Source organism: Aquila chrysaetos, chromosome 1, assembly GCF_900496995.4.
Source record: "Aquila chrysaetos chrysaetos chromosome 1, bAquChr1.4, whole genome shotgun sequence".
Classification (NCBI taxonomy): domain Eukaryota; kingdom Metazoa; phylum Chordata; class Aves; order Accipitriformes; family Accipitridae; genus Aquila; species Aquila chrysaetos.
Window position 1 is genome coordinate 55708524 of NC_044004.1, and position 14581 is coordinate 55723104.

The window sequence follows — 14581 nt, forward strand, 5'->3', positions numbered from 1 at the left end:
TTGAAATGACCCACAGAGAGAGCTGGTTCCTCCAAACACCGAGCCTCGCTTTCTCCTTGCAGGGCAAGGACCTTGGCTGAGGTGCTGGTGTGCATCATCATGCCCACCCGCAATGAAATTCTCCAGCGTGGGTGGATGCTGGGGGTAACGAGCGCGGAGCAGGGTCTCACCAGCTTGCTTCGTCCCCTGCCGTTGTACACCTCTTGTGTTCACCCTCCGCCTCCCCCACACCATGGCTGTCAGTGGCCTCCAGACCACGCTTCCGACAGAGCCTGAGTACCTCTGGCCCTCTCACCTTTCTGAAATCCTTCACCCTTTTGCTCCGGCCCATAAAACAACAGAGGTAAGCCATTCACGCTTCGGCTATTGAGAAAAACAAGAGGGTCACTTCTGTCTGTTAAAAGTGACCTTTCCTCCCAGACTGGCCCTTCTGCAGCATGACACGGAGAATGATGGGCACTCTTTTCACGTCATGTTAAGCTAATGCCAATCCCTGTCCTGCTTCCCAACCGTGCAAGCAATAAAGCTTTGTGTAGTCCCTGTGTTTTCAAAGGCACAGTCCATTTTGGACACGGAAACTCTAAAAATAGCAAATTCTCATGTCACAGATATCCACCAGCTTACTACCTGCCCAGCACCCAGGCAGCACCTTGCAGGCAGGCCAGTATGCCCGTACCTACCTCAAACTGCTTCTCATGGCCCCTGCCTACTGGTGTTTTCCTCCTCTCGGATACGCGTGCACGTACACACCCACGCGGGGACTTCTTCGTTATACAACATCATGTTGTAAGCTATGAATTTGCAGTGGAGACCTAGTTTCTCTACCACAGATTGTGTACTGCTCCAGAGATGCTTAGTGTTAAGATTAAAGAGCTATATCATTTTAATTAAGTCTAAGATTAAGATATTTATTCTCATTCTAATGAAAATATATATTCCCTACTGCCATTCTGGAAATGGTAATACTAATACCTACTCAAAACCAGAAGCAAATCCATCTGATATTCTTAGCATATAGGTTGCATTAAGAAACCCCAGATTGACACGTGTTTACAAATTCCCATTTTGTTTTTCTCCTCCATGACATTAGCCTTGAGGAGGAGCAGCTGTTTATACCATGACCCACAGATACTGAAAGCTATTTAAATATAGTCTGGACAAAGTACCTGCCACAACTACAGCTAGGCTCTGGGCTTTCTTTTTTGCTATCTGCCTCTCACCTCTCCACTCCAGGTTTTTTCTTTCTTCCATCATTCCTTCTTCAGTACCTTTAGTTCCTATCTACCCTGTAATTACTCTTTTGCTAGCTTTTCTGGCTCCTGCCCATTTGCTCGCAAGTTTGACGGTGCATGTCCTATGCTGGAAGAAAACACCCGAGCCTTCCTTTGCCCTCACGTGCCCCCTCAGCTCACAACCTGCTTCCAGCACCCGAGCCCCCGGAGCGAGCTGGTGCATTGCTTCAGTACCTGGGGCTGCTCTCGTCCATCTTTGCTCTCCTGGCATTATGGAACACATCTCCAGAATATCATTTCCACCCCTCACCTCAGAAACCTTCAGTGACTTAAAGGCTCTTTCCCCATGTGGTATCTCAGAGGCTTTTTTCCCCAGTGGTATCTCAAAGCACAAATAAATCGCACTTACTTTTTCTACCCAACAGTTTCGGAATTAGATATATTTTACAAGTAACGTGAAGTAACGAGGAACAAAATACTTTTCTGATGTTTAGTTTAAAAAAAAAGTATGCCATTGCCTGCATTTTTCTTTTCGTAACAATTTTTGTCCTTCGCTACTGCTTCAAGTGGAAGAGGTGAAAGAGGGGGTTAAGAAGTTTAAAAAGTAGGAAAAAGGAATGTGTTTGGAAGAGCATTTTCTGCCCTCAACTCCTTCACTTCTTCTCATGCTACTATCACTTTCTTAGTGCCACAGGAATGTTCAGGGGCTTTGGTTTTGCTGTTTCATGCTGTGTTTCCACACAAGCCAAGCAGAACACCTTACTCTTGGTTTCAAAAGGCCTGGACTCTGCTAACAGTTCAAAACGCAGTTGGTTTTTAAGGTAGTGGCACCACCTGCAAGCCAATGAGGCTGCAGATGTTTGCAGGGTCTTGACAAAGTGTGCGCCTGCAGGGCAAGCAACAGAACCAGTGGGAAGACATTTGGAAGAAAATATTTCAATATGAAAAAAATGTCTCCATGTTTTTCAGCTAGGGAAAAGACTGATTTTTAAAGCTAAAATTAGAAGCTAGAAGAGGTAAAAATGTTACCACCTTTTTTTAAAATCAAAAGATGTATTCTGCTGCAAAACTGTGACCAAGCTGAAAAGTCTTTTTGATTCCAGTTCCTCCTGCTCTTTCTCTCCAAACACGCGCCCCTTCAGCCAACTCGACTCCACAGGGCTGTGGGAGGAAAAACTCCTGGGCTCTCGCTGTAGATGCCAACCCGTGCAACCTTTACTGGGGAGCAAGGGGAAGAGAGAGGCTCCTGCGAGCCCTGCTGACCATCAGGAAGCAATGTGGAGAGTCCCGTGCTGGCACCCACTCCCTGCACTTTCCTGGACACCCTCTTGAAATGCCTGTCAGGTAGTTTCTTCTAAGAAAATTTATCCACAAGAGCAAGAGAGTAATGCGTTTCCCCCAGTAGCAAACAGGGCGGCTCACACTTCATTAAAAAGGCAAACCAGAAGTCCCTGGCTAATCCCCAAGACATGGATGTGACTCTCTGAACCTCTCATTCTTTCTGCTTGCCTCCCATGGCCCAAAACAAGGCAGCTCGGAGGTCTGGATGCAAAGTCAGGAACAGTATCAGCCACGTTACGTATGTTCAGTCTGCAGTACGCATCCTTTATTTTCTCTTCCTGCTCATAAGACGCTGGGATGAGGCGAGGATGCTGCGATCTGACAACTGCACAAAGAGCACAACTGCTAGGTGAAATCCCATCTGTGTTTCTCCCCTTGTTAAAACATAAAACCAAAAAAAATCCAGACTAGGTGATGAGAAAAACTGGGCAACTCTATAGCTGTCAGACAAAGCCCTGCCAAGAAGGACAATTGCATTTTTCCATTCCTCTGGCTTCAGGTATCATGTGCTAACCGCAGCTGCAGAAATTTAAATCTGGCCTTTAAATTTAGGTGACAGGCCACCTTTATGGCTCATCTGGACACCTGCAAGGCTATCCCAAGTGGAAAGGAGGGGGTTCAGAGCAATCGCTTAGTAGATGAGCCTTCAGGTGTCACCTCAAAGAGTTTCAGGACTCTTTCATACCCTTCACAGAAATTACAAACTGTCACTGCTACCTCTACTCTCTGTCCACTCTGTTTAGACTTATTTTATTCCATATAACTATATTAAAATTATATTCAGGATTACTCACAAAATAGTAAGTACGTTCATTTGTGCATACAGTATTTGCCTTTCTGATTAACACCCCCCCCAAAAGGAGCTCAGAGAGCAGAAATTAAAATACCATTCTCCAACTTGCCCCCACAGATGCCTCAGGGCAAAACCAAATGGATGACTTACTCCTGCAGTTTTGCATTTGGCTTCATAATTGAAGGATCAGGAGAAATTTTAGCTTTTTGAACAAATAATTAGCTTCACTAAAAATAGCCTCTCTTCCTTTCTTGAACTGTGTAATTGCTCAACTAAATTAACAGAACCAACCAACCAAATTTAGTGATGTTGGAGGGCAGAGTGTCAGACTTCTAGCTGATAAAAGAAGAATCAACCTCCTGAATTCTGTTGTTTGACAGCTCTGATGTTGAAACTTTTCTCCAAAATAAAACCAGTGTTTTATATTCGCCTCCCTTGGGGACACTTCTGGAGATTTAAAGCAGAACCCTGTATTATTTCTTCTCCTCTAACTCTGTTATAAGTTTTACACATGTTTTCCTATGTAGAGACTTCTAAAGTAGCCCAAGCATTTTGAAAATCTATTCCAAGTCCCACACATATATCATAATGGAAAAAGATGCTGGGTTTTTTTTTCTGGAAAAAGAAACAAAATAAGATGAGAAGCTCAGCACACACGCAACGTGCACCTTCCTTGTCTAAACTTTCCGGTGCTACTAAAGTCTCCAGACCCTGAACCTGCCAAGTGTGAAAACCAGTGGCCATGCAGCTAAAAGCAGGTACCCTCTGCTTAACCCCCCTGCCCCATCACCACCAGCATCGCGCCTCCAGCAGCCTGTGACCTCCCTCCTGGGCTGACTGGGACTGGTTTCCCTGCTGAACCCCAGGCGTGCGCTTGCAAAAGCAGAGGTGGATGAAGCAGGACAGCCTCAAGCCTGCACTCTGCACCACCTGGAGGGGAGCTGCTTTTGGCCCGAAAACTAAATAGCTATACTAGCAGGCCCATGGAGCCCCGTGCTCTCCTGCAATGCAAAGATGCTATAGGAGCAGCAAGCCTTACAGTTCATGTCTACCATGGCATGGCTCAAAATGATGCTGTCATTAAGAAAAGAGGTTTTCCCCCAGTTTATCCCAACTTCCCTCAACATACATGTAGGCACAAAGTCCCAAGGTGGGAGTTCAGCGATGGAAGAAGTCACAGTGCCAGAAAGCAGCCCCAAACCCTCCCTTCCACCACAGAAACCCATTGCTAAATCCTATTCGTACCATATTCAGATCTCTCAGTGACAAGAGTGATCTATAGCTGTCTAGCAGTATTTATACCACAGCAACCACTGCAGTATCTGGGGAGCATGGTATAAATACAGACCAAGCGATAGCCAGGGAAGCCCAAAGAGTGGGCGAGGAGGGCGAGTGGCCAAAGCAGCTGAGAGACATGCTGATTCAGTGCATCTCCTTCAGCTGTCCTCAGCAGCGGGTTGCCACAGAGTGGAGGTCAGGAAGCTTAAAAGAACCAATTTATCTTTTCTTTCTGTCCCTTTAACGGCCTGTTTCTCACGCTTTGCTTGAGCCCTCAAGGTTCTTAACCTGAGTATCCGACCACAGCACATTGCATTATTACATAAAGTATAGTAAACACATAACTATTTCTTCTAAAGTGATGATTTGGTTCATGCCCACCAGCCTGCAGCAGTCAGCAGATGAGATTGCAGTTGTCATCCCTGTCTTACAGATGGGGAAATCCGTGCAAAGGGAAACTGTCTTGCCCCAGCAGGCCCGTGACTGTGCCTGTGACTGTAGAGGAGACGTTCATGTTCTCACCCCAAAATCCAGTCACAGGGCTTTTAAGATGGCAGCTTGAAACATATTCCAGTTTAAATGTGAGGGAAATGGAAATGGTTGTTTAAGAAAAACTCCTGAATGTGCATCTCTCAGTCACATGTTTAGTTTCTTCCCAACACACATTAAAGGCAAGTATTTTCAACTGACTGAACAGGACCTTTCAGCAGTGAAATCGGTGAGAATTTGAAATATGAGCTTTGCACGTTGACTTCTTTCTTCTTCATAAATATATTACAATTCTCTATTCCTAAATGGAACCTTTGAAATAAAATATAAGCAAGGAAGAATCCCTCATACAAACGGGATTTGCAACAGGGTTTTGCAAGCACATAGCTGGTTTAGGGGACCTTCTTCCCATCTGGTCTAGCAATACTTCTGTACCCCTCCTTGCTAGAGAAGGCAGGGTATTTTATCACTTTGTTCTATTTTTTCCACTCAGGATACTGCATTTTTTCTGAAGAAATGTGATGGATGCAGCAGCCTACCTACTTGCTGCAATTCCCACAAGAACATTTTCTTTTCTGACTCCACCGCTCTGCAGGGAGCTGGTCTTCTCAGCAGCACCCACCGCGCAGATCAAACACTTGGCAACTACTTTCTGTCACATGTTCAGAGCCCCTTGTATGGCTGGAAAGGCTGGAGTGAACTGTTCTTGAGGGTAAGATTGGATTTGGGACGCTAAGATCAGATTTGAGAGCCCCTTTTCGCCTGCAGCAGTGGCAATGGAGCAGCACATGGGACTGCACTTACAGTGCAAAACTTATCTATGGTTTATAGAATTATCACCATTTGACTAATTTGGGCTATTTCTACCCTTACAAAAGAAACATTCAACTCAGGTATTGCTAGAAAGCACTAAATTACTACTCATGTCTTTGCACAGCCACTCATTCAAAAGGGCAGATACTACTTCTGTGAACGGCATTTTTCAAGCTGTGCCTCCTGGCTTGATTCACTTAACAGCCTGGCTAAGGACCCTCTCTCCCTGCTGATTTGGCACTCCAAGCTGTTTTGTAGAAGATCACCAAGGCAGGCAAAATCAAGCCCAGCGTTATGTGAGGCCCTTGCTCCTCAGTGTACAAACAGCGGGAGAGCTTTTGGGAAGAGCTCTCTGACAGATACCTTCGTAGCCCACTTCTCTGAGTAAGGTGCCGCAGCACCAGCTTGCTTTGCCTTGGTTTGATTGCAGTGCATGCTCAGTAATATTCTGCAAGTACAGGATATCTTTTCAAAATATCTCAGTCCTAGTCATCTTCTCCCCATTTTTGCAGCAGGCTTCAAGGGCAATTTTCACAGCAACTTTGCTGTGGATGCTACTTCTTTGCAAGGAAAAAAAATGTAATAAGAAAAATCTATTTATCAGCCTGGCAATACAAGGGCTCCCTGAAGCCATGGGTTTTGATCACAAAAGATCTGATGCAGCCTTTATTTGCCTTGCAGTTTTCCTTGTGTAGACAAGGATCTGCCCTGTATCTGTCTGAAGGACCTAACGGTACCCCCTGTAACAGGAATGTGCCAGCTCCTGCTGGATTAGATTTCCTCTTTCCTCCCCTGCTGCTGTTACTCACCAGCGGCATATGTTTTTGTGCTTGGACATCCCTGAGACAGCTCTGCTTCAGTGTATTGTATTTCTATACATTTCTAATGTTAAAGAAAAATGGAATTTAAGAGCAGGACAGAGAAATAAGGTGTTTTCTGGCATCAGGCTGTTTAATTTGCAAGGAGGAGAGTTTACACTCCCTGTACTTCAGATCCTAAAAGAAGCTTTTAGTACTTAACTACGTGCTGGTAGCACAGAGCAGCCAGTCGAGCCAGCTCCCCACAGCGTGAAGCAGCACAAAAATGTGAGCAGAACCTATCGCTTATAACCCCCAAAAGCTGTTTTCACCTTGAATCCCAAAGAAGCAAAAGCTTGTTTTTCAAAGTGCTAACAGGGGCTGTTGCTGCCTAGGTTATTTCTTGTAACCATGATAGCAGACAAAGAATCAAAGTGACATTTTCCTTCTTGGCATCAACTAACCTGCCCCCACCTCCACCCCCGCATCTGACTCCACAGGTTTTTTTCTGGAGATGCTGAGTGTGATCCCTATTTGTGCGCTGGTGAGACATCTCCAAGTTATGCTGGATGTGCAGCTCTCCTTTGACAAATGTGATTATGAACATGCATCGGTTATTAAAATGGATTTTTATCACTTGCAAAATATGCCACAGATTAAATGCTGTCCAGCTTCTCAGGGCTATACTTTTTGTTACAACCAGATTGAAATTGCTATAAATTCTTTGTCTGTAGCTCTGCCAGAAACACGCTGACATGACTTGCAACCAATACAGAAGTCAAAATAATTCTTACTACCTGAAGCAGATAAACATTTTGCTCTATTCTGAGATCTCTACATCAATGCTGCGTTTTTTATTCAGAGTAGTTTTGTTTAATGGACTTTTCATTTACAGAGCTTCAATTTATTTCTGTCAGCCTGAGGACTGCTATTAAACCTGCACTAAAACAACTATGAATTTCAGCAACATTTCCTAAACAACTGAGCTTGATTTTAGCACTTTAAAAATAGTTTCAACCTCATTAATACTTTTCATTACCATACAATTTCCTTCCCAGAAGCCAGTGATTTGCAAACTTTCATTAGGAATGCAGAAAGGGATTCACTTGTAAAAGCACCTGGGTTCTGCTCCCAGCTGTGGTACAGGTTGCTTGGCCTTACTAAACCGCACAGCTCATCTGGACTTCTGACTACATATCTCCAATATTTGATGTGATTTTGTGCGCAGTTTTGAACCATGCCACAAGCATGAAACCTCACAGATCTCTGTCTGACACCGGCACACCCTGTGAAACCCTCGAATGGCACATTTCTGCGTCTATCAAGTAAAAGAGCACCATTTATGTGGTGAAGTGCTACAAGCCCCTGCAGCTCTGGAGTGAGCCTCTTCACTTCTGCATATGTTTGTTGCTTATATTAAAGTGTGACTTGTGTCTGGCTCTTGGGACTCTGAGGATGATTCCCATGGGCAGGATCCTATGGTCCCTACAGAAATATGGCAGGGAAGTCTTCTGCTTAGTATATGAAGCTCTTATGCTTTTTGTAGTAACTTATATATGTGCAATATATAATTTCTACACCAGATAGTAAAATGCTTTCTGTGGGTATAGCGCATTTACTTTCACCAGCACTGGCTGAAGTGACTATCTACATTTTTTTAAGGCTGCAAAGATCTGGGTTATTTAAACTACATTTGTTGTCTATAATATAAAATTTCCTGGAGATAAGTGGGGGTTTTTTTGCCTTTATGCATGATTACACTTCTCAATAGATTACAGACCATAGGTTTTTGTTTTAATTCCACCTCTGGCAAACAGACTCCTGGACTGCCAAATGCTTTCAAAGCAAGGAGGAAGTTCATTAAATTTTAACGTTCATAAAAATAATGACGTTGAGACCTAGCACCTCATGAACCTCTTGTCTCAAACTTAGGATTTCCTGGGAGCCCACACATAACCCATGCCCCCTCCAACCCATGTCATGCACTAAATGTAAAAAATGGAGAAATGCCAAGAAATAAAGGTGGCCAACAAGAGGTACCAAATTCTGATTCCAGGTATTACATCTTAGAGTCTGTCAGGACTGGGAAATAAAGCAGACTCATTTACATGTGCAAAATGAATTTCTGAGTTCAAAGAGGAGATTCTTAACTTCCTGAAACCAGATCAGACCGTAATAACAATACAACCCTCATGCTTCTAAGAGTCTCCTCCATTTTCTTTACAGCATCAGGTCTGCGTCTCAAATCTCAATTTCCTTAGTCCTTCCTCTTCAACCAGAAAAATCCTCACTGGTTTATTCTCCGGTCATACACAAATTCTCTCTTTGTTCAATTACAGCTTATATTTCAGCCACCTATATTGCGGGATACAACTGCCTTTTAATTAGTTTTGCCTATCTGCAATGAAATTAGATCAGTGGCTATACTTGGAGCACATCCACAGTGTTGACAAGGCCTGAGCTATACCAGCTTTGCAACAGCTAAACATGAGTGAACCCTGCTATGCTGTAAGGTAACGTAACCAAAGATGACGACCACTACTCTGCAAATACACCACGCAATATTCCTTCCCTGCAAAGCTAATTGTCTTCAGTTTAGCCAAGGAGGAAAACATTTTTTTGCTGCAAAGTGAAACCACTACATGAAAGCTGTATTTCGTTCAAAACAGAGCCGGTCCGCTATGCCAAAGTCATGCTGGCAAGGACACATCAAAACCAAACTCCCCAGCCCCTTGCTACCTTACTTGTTTATGTCAATCAGTTTGGAGATCTTTAACATTTGAGTTATGTTTATCTGAACTGGTTTTCAAGGTCTAATTATAACATGTGAAGTGGGGTGAGATAGCTGCTATGAAAGTCGCAATATAAATAAGAGGACTTGACGGGCTGAATGATATGTTGGCACAGACCAGACATGTATGTCACGTGGAAGCCCAGTGCAGCTGTTGTAGTCCATGGTACAATAAATAGCTATGGGGAAGCGGCGCGGTCATGCGGCGTTTTTTAATACCACCTACTGTGCTACTTGGCCGAATGCACTCGCCTTGCAAAAAAAAATGGGCAATATCTGCAGCTTAAATGCAGAAAAGCGACAGTCCTAGCAGAACAAGGCTGGTGCCCTTCAAAGGCTCTGCAGGAGAACATGGCATGGTTGCCTGCCTCCCCTGCCCCGTCCTCCTTTCACACAGTCCTCCAAAGATGACCCAAGCATGACTTTCCACTCAGCAAAACCAACAGAGCACGTGCTCTCGCCTCGTTGAGCTGGGATAGCGTGCTGTGCACAGTAATGTACGCAACCTCTCCTCCTGTTGCAGGAGAGATCCACTGCAACCGCCCGGCAATGGGCATGCAAGGATCACTCCTGGCAGCACTCGCAGAGGGATGTCTCAGGTAAGACTAGGCTTCTGGAGAGGATCTCTATTTATAACCTGGACCCCGATAGGTGGCTGGTCTTGGGTGTTAATGTGACAAAGTATTGGTTTTTAAAGTCGCTGAAATGCCTCAACAGGGAATGGAAGATGAAACCGCTGCTGGCTTGCAAATGGTCATTCATGCCATGTGCTGGTAAGAGAAGAAGCCATCAATACCGGGTATTCGCAGCGCATTGAACATCAATTAAACCGATAAGGGTCCATGAAATATTAATTATAAAGCACCTGCACCCTTTCTAAGGTTAGGTTCTTATCTGTTTTAGAAAAAATTTTCCTGCCACAGGGCATATGTATCTTTAAATTAGCAACTGGCAATGAACTGAGCTTTAGACAAGGCTCTGGAAAATGCCTGGCATCCATAATTCCAGCAAGATGCCTTCTGGGTTTCTATTACACAGATGTGAGCAGCGTATTAGCCCGCGTTTCCCCAGAACAGAAAAGGCACTACAATTGCAATCATTGTCGTCAGAAAGTAATTTACGTCCCCTTTTTGACCCAGATTCTCAGTATCCTGCTTATGCAGCAGCGGTGCCATAAAATGCAAAATGATGCAACATTCAAATGTTTTCGGAGCTACTGACGTAACATAATTTTATTTGGGTAAAATAATTTTTTTCCCTAGCTCCTTTCTACTCAGCTCTCAGTGTTACTCATGAAGTTTGTCCCTGTATCCATAAATAGTTGCATAAAGTACACAGGGCTATCAATTTTGATAGTGCATGGATACGTTTCATATGTTATTTGAACCTAGACTTTGAAGCTGCAAAATGTCAAAGTGGCAAATTTCAAAATGAAAAAGAAAAGAAAAAAGAAAAGGAAAAAGAAAAGAAAAGAAAACTTACATAAATGAGCTGTAATAAGGTCACGAGTTTCACAAAACAGCAAGTAAAACTATTCTCATATTTTTTTCCTAACCTCCTTTCTAGTTTAAACAGTTTTATTTTGTATTTTAAGACACTTTTACCTAAGCCTAAAAGCATATGCTTTATCTCCATCCATTTTGTTGCATATTGTTGGACACCGGTATCCGTGTTCAGTTATGCTCTGGATGCACTAGCAGTCTCTAAGCATGTCAGATAGGTACTGTAATCCCAAGTGTGATCTGAGCCCGAGCCTGTGGTCAGGCGGGAGCTGTAACTCATTACAGATGTGGAGCTGGGACCCTGGGTGCTGCTGCAGGACAGAGCTATTGTTTGGCTTCACAAGCAAGTGGGGGAAGAGAAGGAATCCCTGGTGGGACTCCAGGTGTGAGGAGGTTCAGGTCTCCAACCCTGATGCTGCTCCCTACCCCAGATCACTACAGCACAGACCCAGATTTGAGGGAGTCTGGAGAGCCTCCTCCTCTCTACATCTTTAATTACCGGGTGGTCACAGTGCACAGACTTGCCAGCCAGGCATGATGCCTCTCGGACAGAGAGTTGACCACCAGCAGGTCACTTGGCTCAAGACACCGCATGGCCCACAGGAAGAGCTGCCTGGCTCCATCCGTGCCCCTCACCCTGACCTTTGGCAACAAGACCTGCTCTCCTTCACCTCCCCATGTGTACTGCCACTAGCAGCCACTGAAACTCACGTTTTCTCATTTAAAGATAATTCCTAGATGTTTGGCTTTATTTCTTGAGATTATCTCGGGGTTTGGCTGGACAGAAAACATTTGCAACACACCCCATATATTTAGAGAGAATGACATTGCTCTAAGGTGGCAAGTTTTAAAGAGACTTTGGTTGTGTCTGAGGAGACCTGAAAAGCATGTTGAAGGCTTCAAGCACACGTGTGCATTAAACAGTGGATTGGGAAAGATCCTCTTGCAGAACTTAAAACTGGGAACGTGTAATCTTCACGTCATCATCCACATTATTAAATCTGTGAAAACCGAACCACATGCAATAACACAGCCGTTCTAACTAGAGGCATTTAATCTCCCACTGTCATCTCAAAATGTATGTGCTCCAGCTCTTGGTTATCTACAGAGCAAGCAAGGACTAGAAAAAATTACAAGCGTCAAAACTTCCTGTACTGATTTCCATGTCCCTGTTTAAGTTCACAAATTGGGAAAAAATCCTCCCTTACTTACCCCTAAAGGGGTAGCTGAATTTCCTGGAGCTGAACAAACAAGAGGAGAAAGTGTTATGTGGTTAGAAATGCTGACTACATTTGGTCTCAAAAGTCACAGCTTTAAGAGTATGGGGAATGCTAGTTTTTTTTACCAAGGGCAGAGTTAAGAGACTTAAAAAGCTAAATTATTAAATACATATCTCTGGGATCCCACACGTAATCATATTCACACGTGACATGGCTATGCCCATCCAGCTTGGCAGGAAACTCTACAAAGGCTTGGGAGGACATAGCTGTTGCATCTCTTGCCGTACATAGGTGATCTTGTGGTCCTAATCCAAGTCTGTGGAATGAGCCTTCACAGCAACACAACTACTGTGATCTTCAGAGGCAGAGGCACTGGCCAGCCCAAACTGTAGGAGAAAATGGGGGAGGAACAGCCTTTCCTTTTGGCTTTTCCCTAAGAACCTGGGTAGTTTCACATCCCTTTTCTCACCTCTGTTCTGTGTTTCCTATCTGAATAGATCGCAGACAACCTAGGGTTAGCTGGCATGTTTTCAAGATGCGTTGACCATGGAAACTGGGAACACATTAAATAAACATGCCTTGGGCACCTCAAAATCCACAAAGAAAACTTACCCCTATGCTGATATCCAGTATGTCAAGTGTTTTTCCAACAAAAAAAATTGTTTTCAATAAACACTCCAAGACAATCTGTAATACATTCAGAAGGGAAGAATCAGGTTAATTGCAGAAGATTATATTAGCATGTATACCATGTGTGAACACAGTGGAAGGATTTATATAATTGCTTTAGTGGGTTTCACAGTATCCCATGGGATCATACCCGAGTGTAATAGGGATTAGATGTCTTGGACCCTGCAAAATTTTCAGATGCAATTACCTTAAAAGGAATAAATTAATTGGCAGGTCCATGTTGTATAGGAAACCTGCGCTCTGCAGGTGACCGCTCTGCTCTAGGATAGACTGACCTCTCCTGCTGATCGCAGAGTGAAGCTGTAGGAGCTGCCGAGGGCTCTCCATCACAGCACACCTGCTCCTGCTCAGTGCAGTGACAAACCCCATCCAGGAGCTCCAAACCCGCAATGAGCTACAGCTCCGTCACAACCTGGCCCTCATCCCAATAGTGTCAACGATGGCTTTGTGATATTTCCATTCCTTTCGGTTCCATTTGGATGAAACCACACCCTTTAGAGTTTGTTTGGGTGGTTCACAGCTATCTATAATCTATTCAGATTATTAGAAGGTGAGGTGAAACGGTAAAAGGAAAAAAATTAAAGTTTCAATTCTTTCCTGCCAAGTTCTGTCAAGTAACCGGAGTTATTTAATTACACTTTTGCAGCAATCATGTCTCTTTACCAGCTTTATTAGTCACACAGCTATCTAAGCCAAATTGTCCTTTATTGCATTAATATATCTCAAAACTCAAGTACAAAATTACACCTATCTGAAAAAAATTAAAACTTTCAAATAGTTTTAAGCAATTGCTCTGTAAAAACTTGAAAACCTGGGAAAGCCATTGTGATCCTGGAACCTGACCTCTTGCAGGACACGTGATATAACCTCGCCTAGCGATCCCACAATTTCTGCCCAAACACAGGCACATCACCTCCAAATGCACTGTCCTAAAAGAAGGCACGTGCTAGTCTGAGAGACCTGGCAGCTGCAACGTAAAGCATTTATTGAAGTTTAAAGTCTGCTGGTAATTAGGGCATTCTGTAATAACATAGCATGACACAGAAGACAAGGGATAATTACATATATATCGATCATTATTGGCCTTGCCCTCCCCATTTTGATGGCCATAGTTTTCCTTCTGTTTATTCATGACCTGAAGTTAAAACAATAAGCTTTGGTGTTTGGTTGGTTTTGGGCATTTTTTTCAGGTTTTTTTCATGAGATGGGGCAGTTATTCAAGAAAGACTTCAAGACTTTTTTTTTTTTTTTTTAATTAAATCACACTTTGGTATATGATGACTGACAGATGTGAGGAGATGAGAAGAAAACCAAACTATCCACTGATTTTCAAAAAGGCACCTTATTCTGCTGTTTCTTTCGGGGGTGCTTTGTGCTCAGCAGCGCTCCAGGCAGAGCAGCAGGCACTAGAGCACTGCTGCTATCTACAGGTCTGCTCCGCGCAGTGCTCAAACTGGACACGAAACCAAGTCCTGCGATGGGGATGCTCGTGCTTGGGAAAGGGACTAAAACCCTCACACTGAAGTATGTCGGCTTTTGGGAAATGCAAGCTGGCAATCTGTAGCCTGTCTGTCCTGTGGCTCACGTATGTTAAAAACCCCAAATCAAGTGGACTTCATTAAAGGGAAGGCTGAT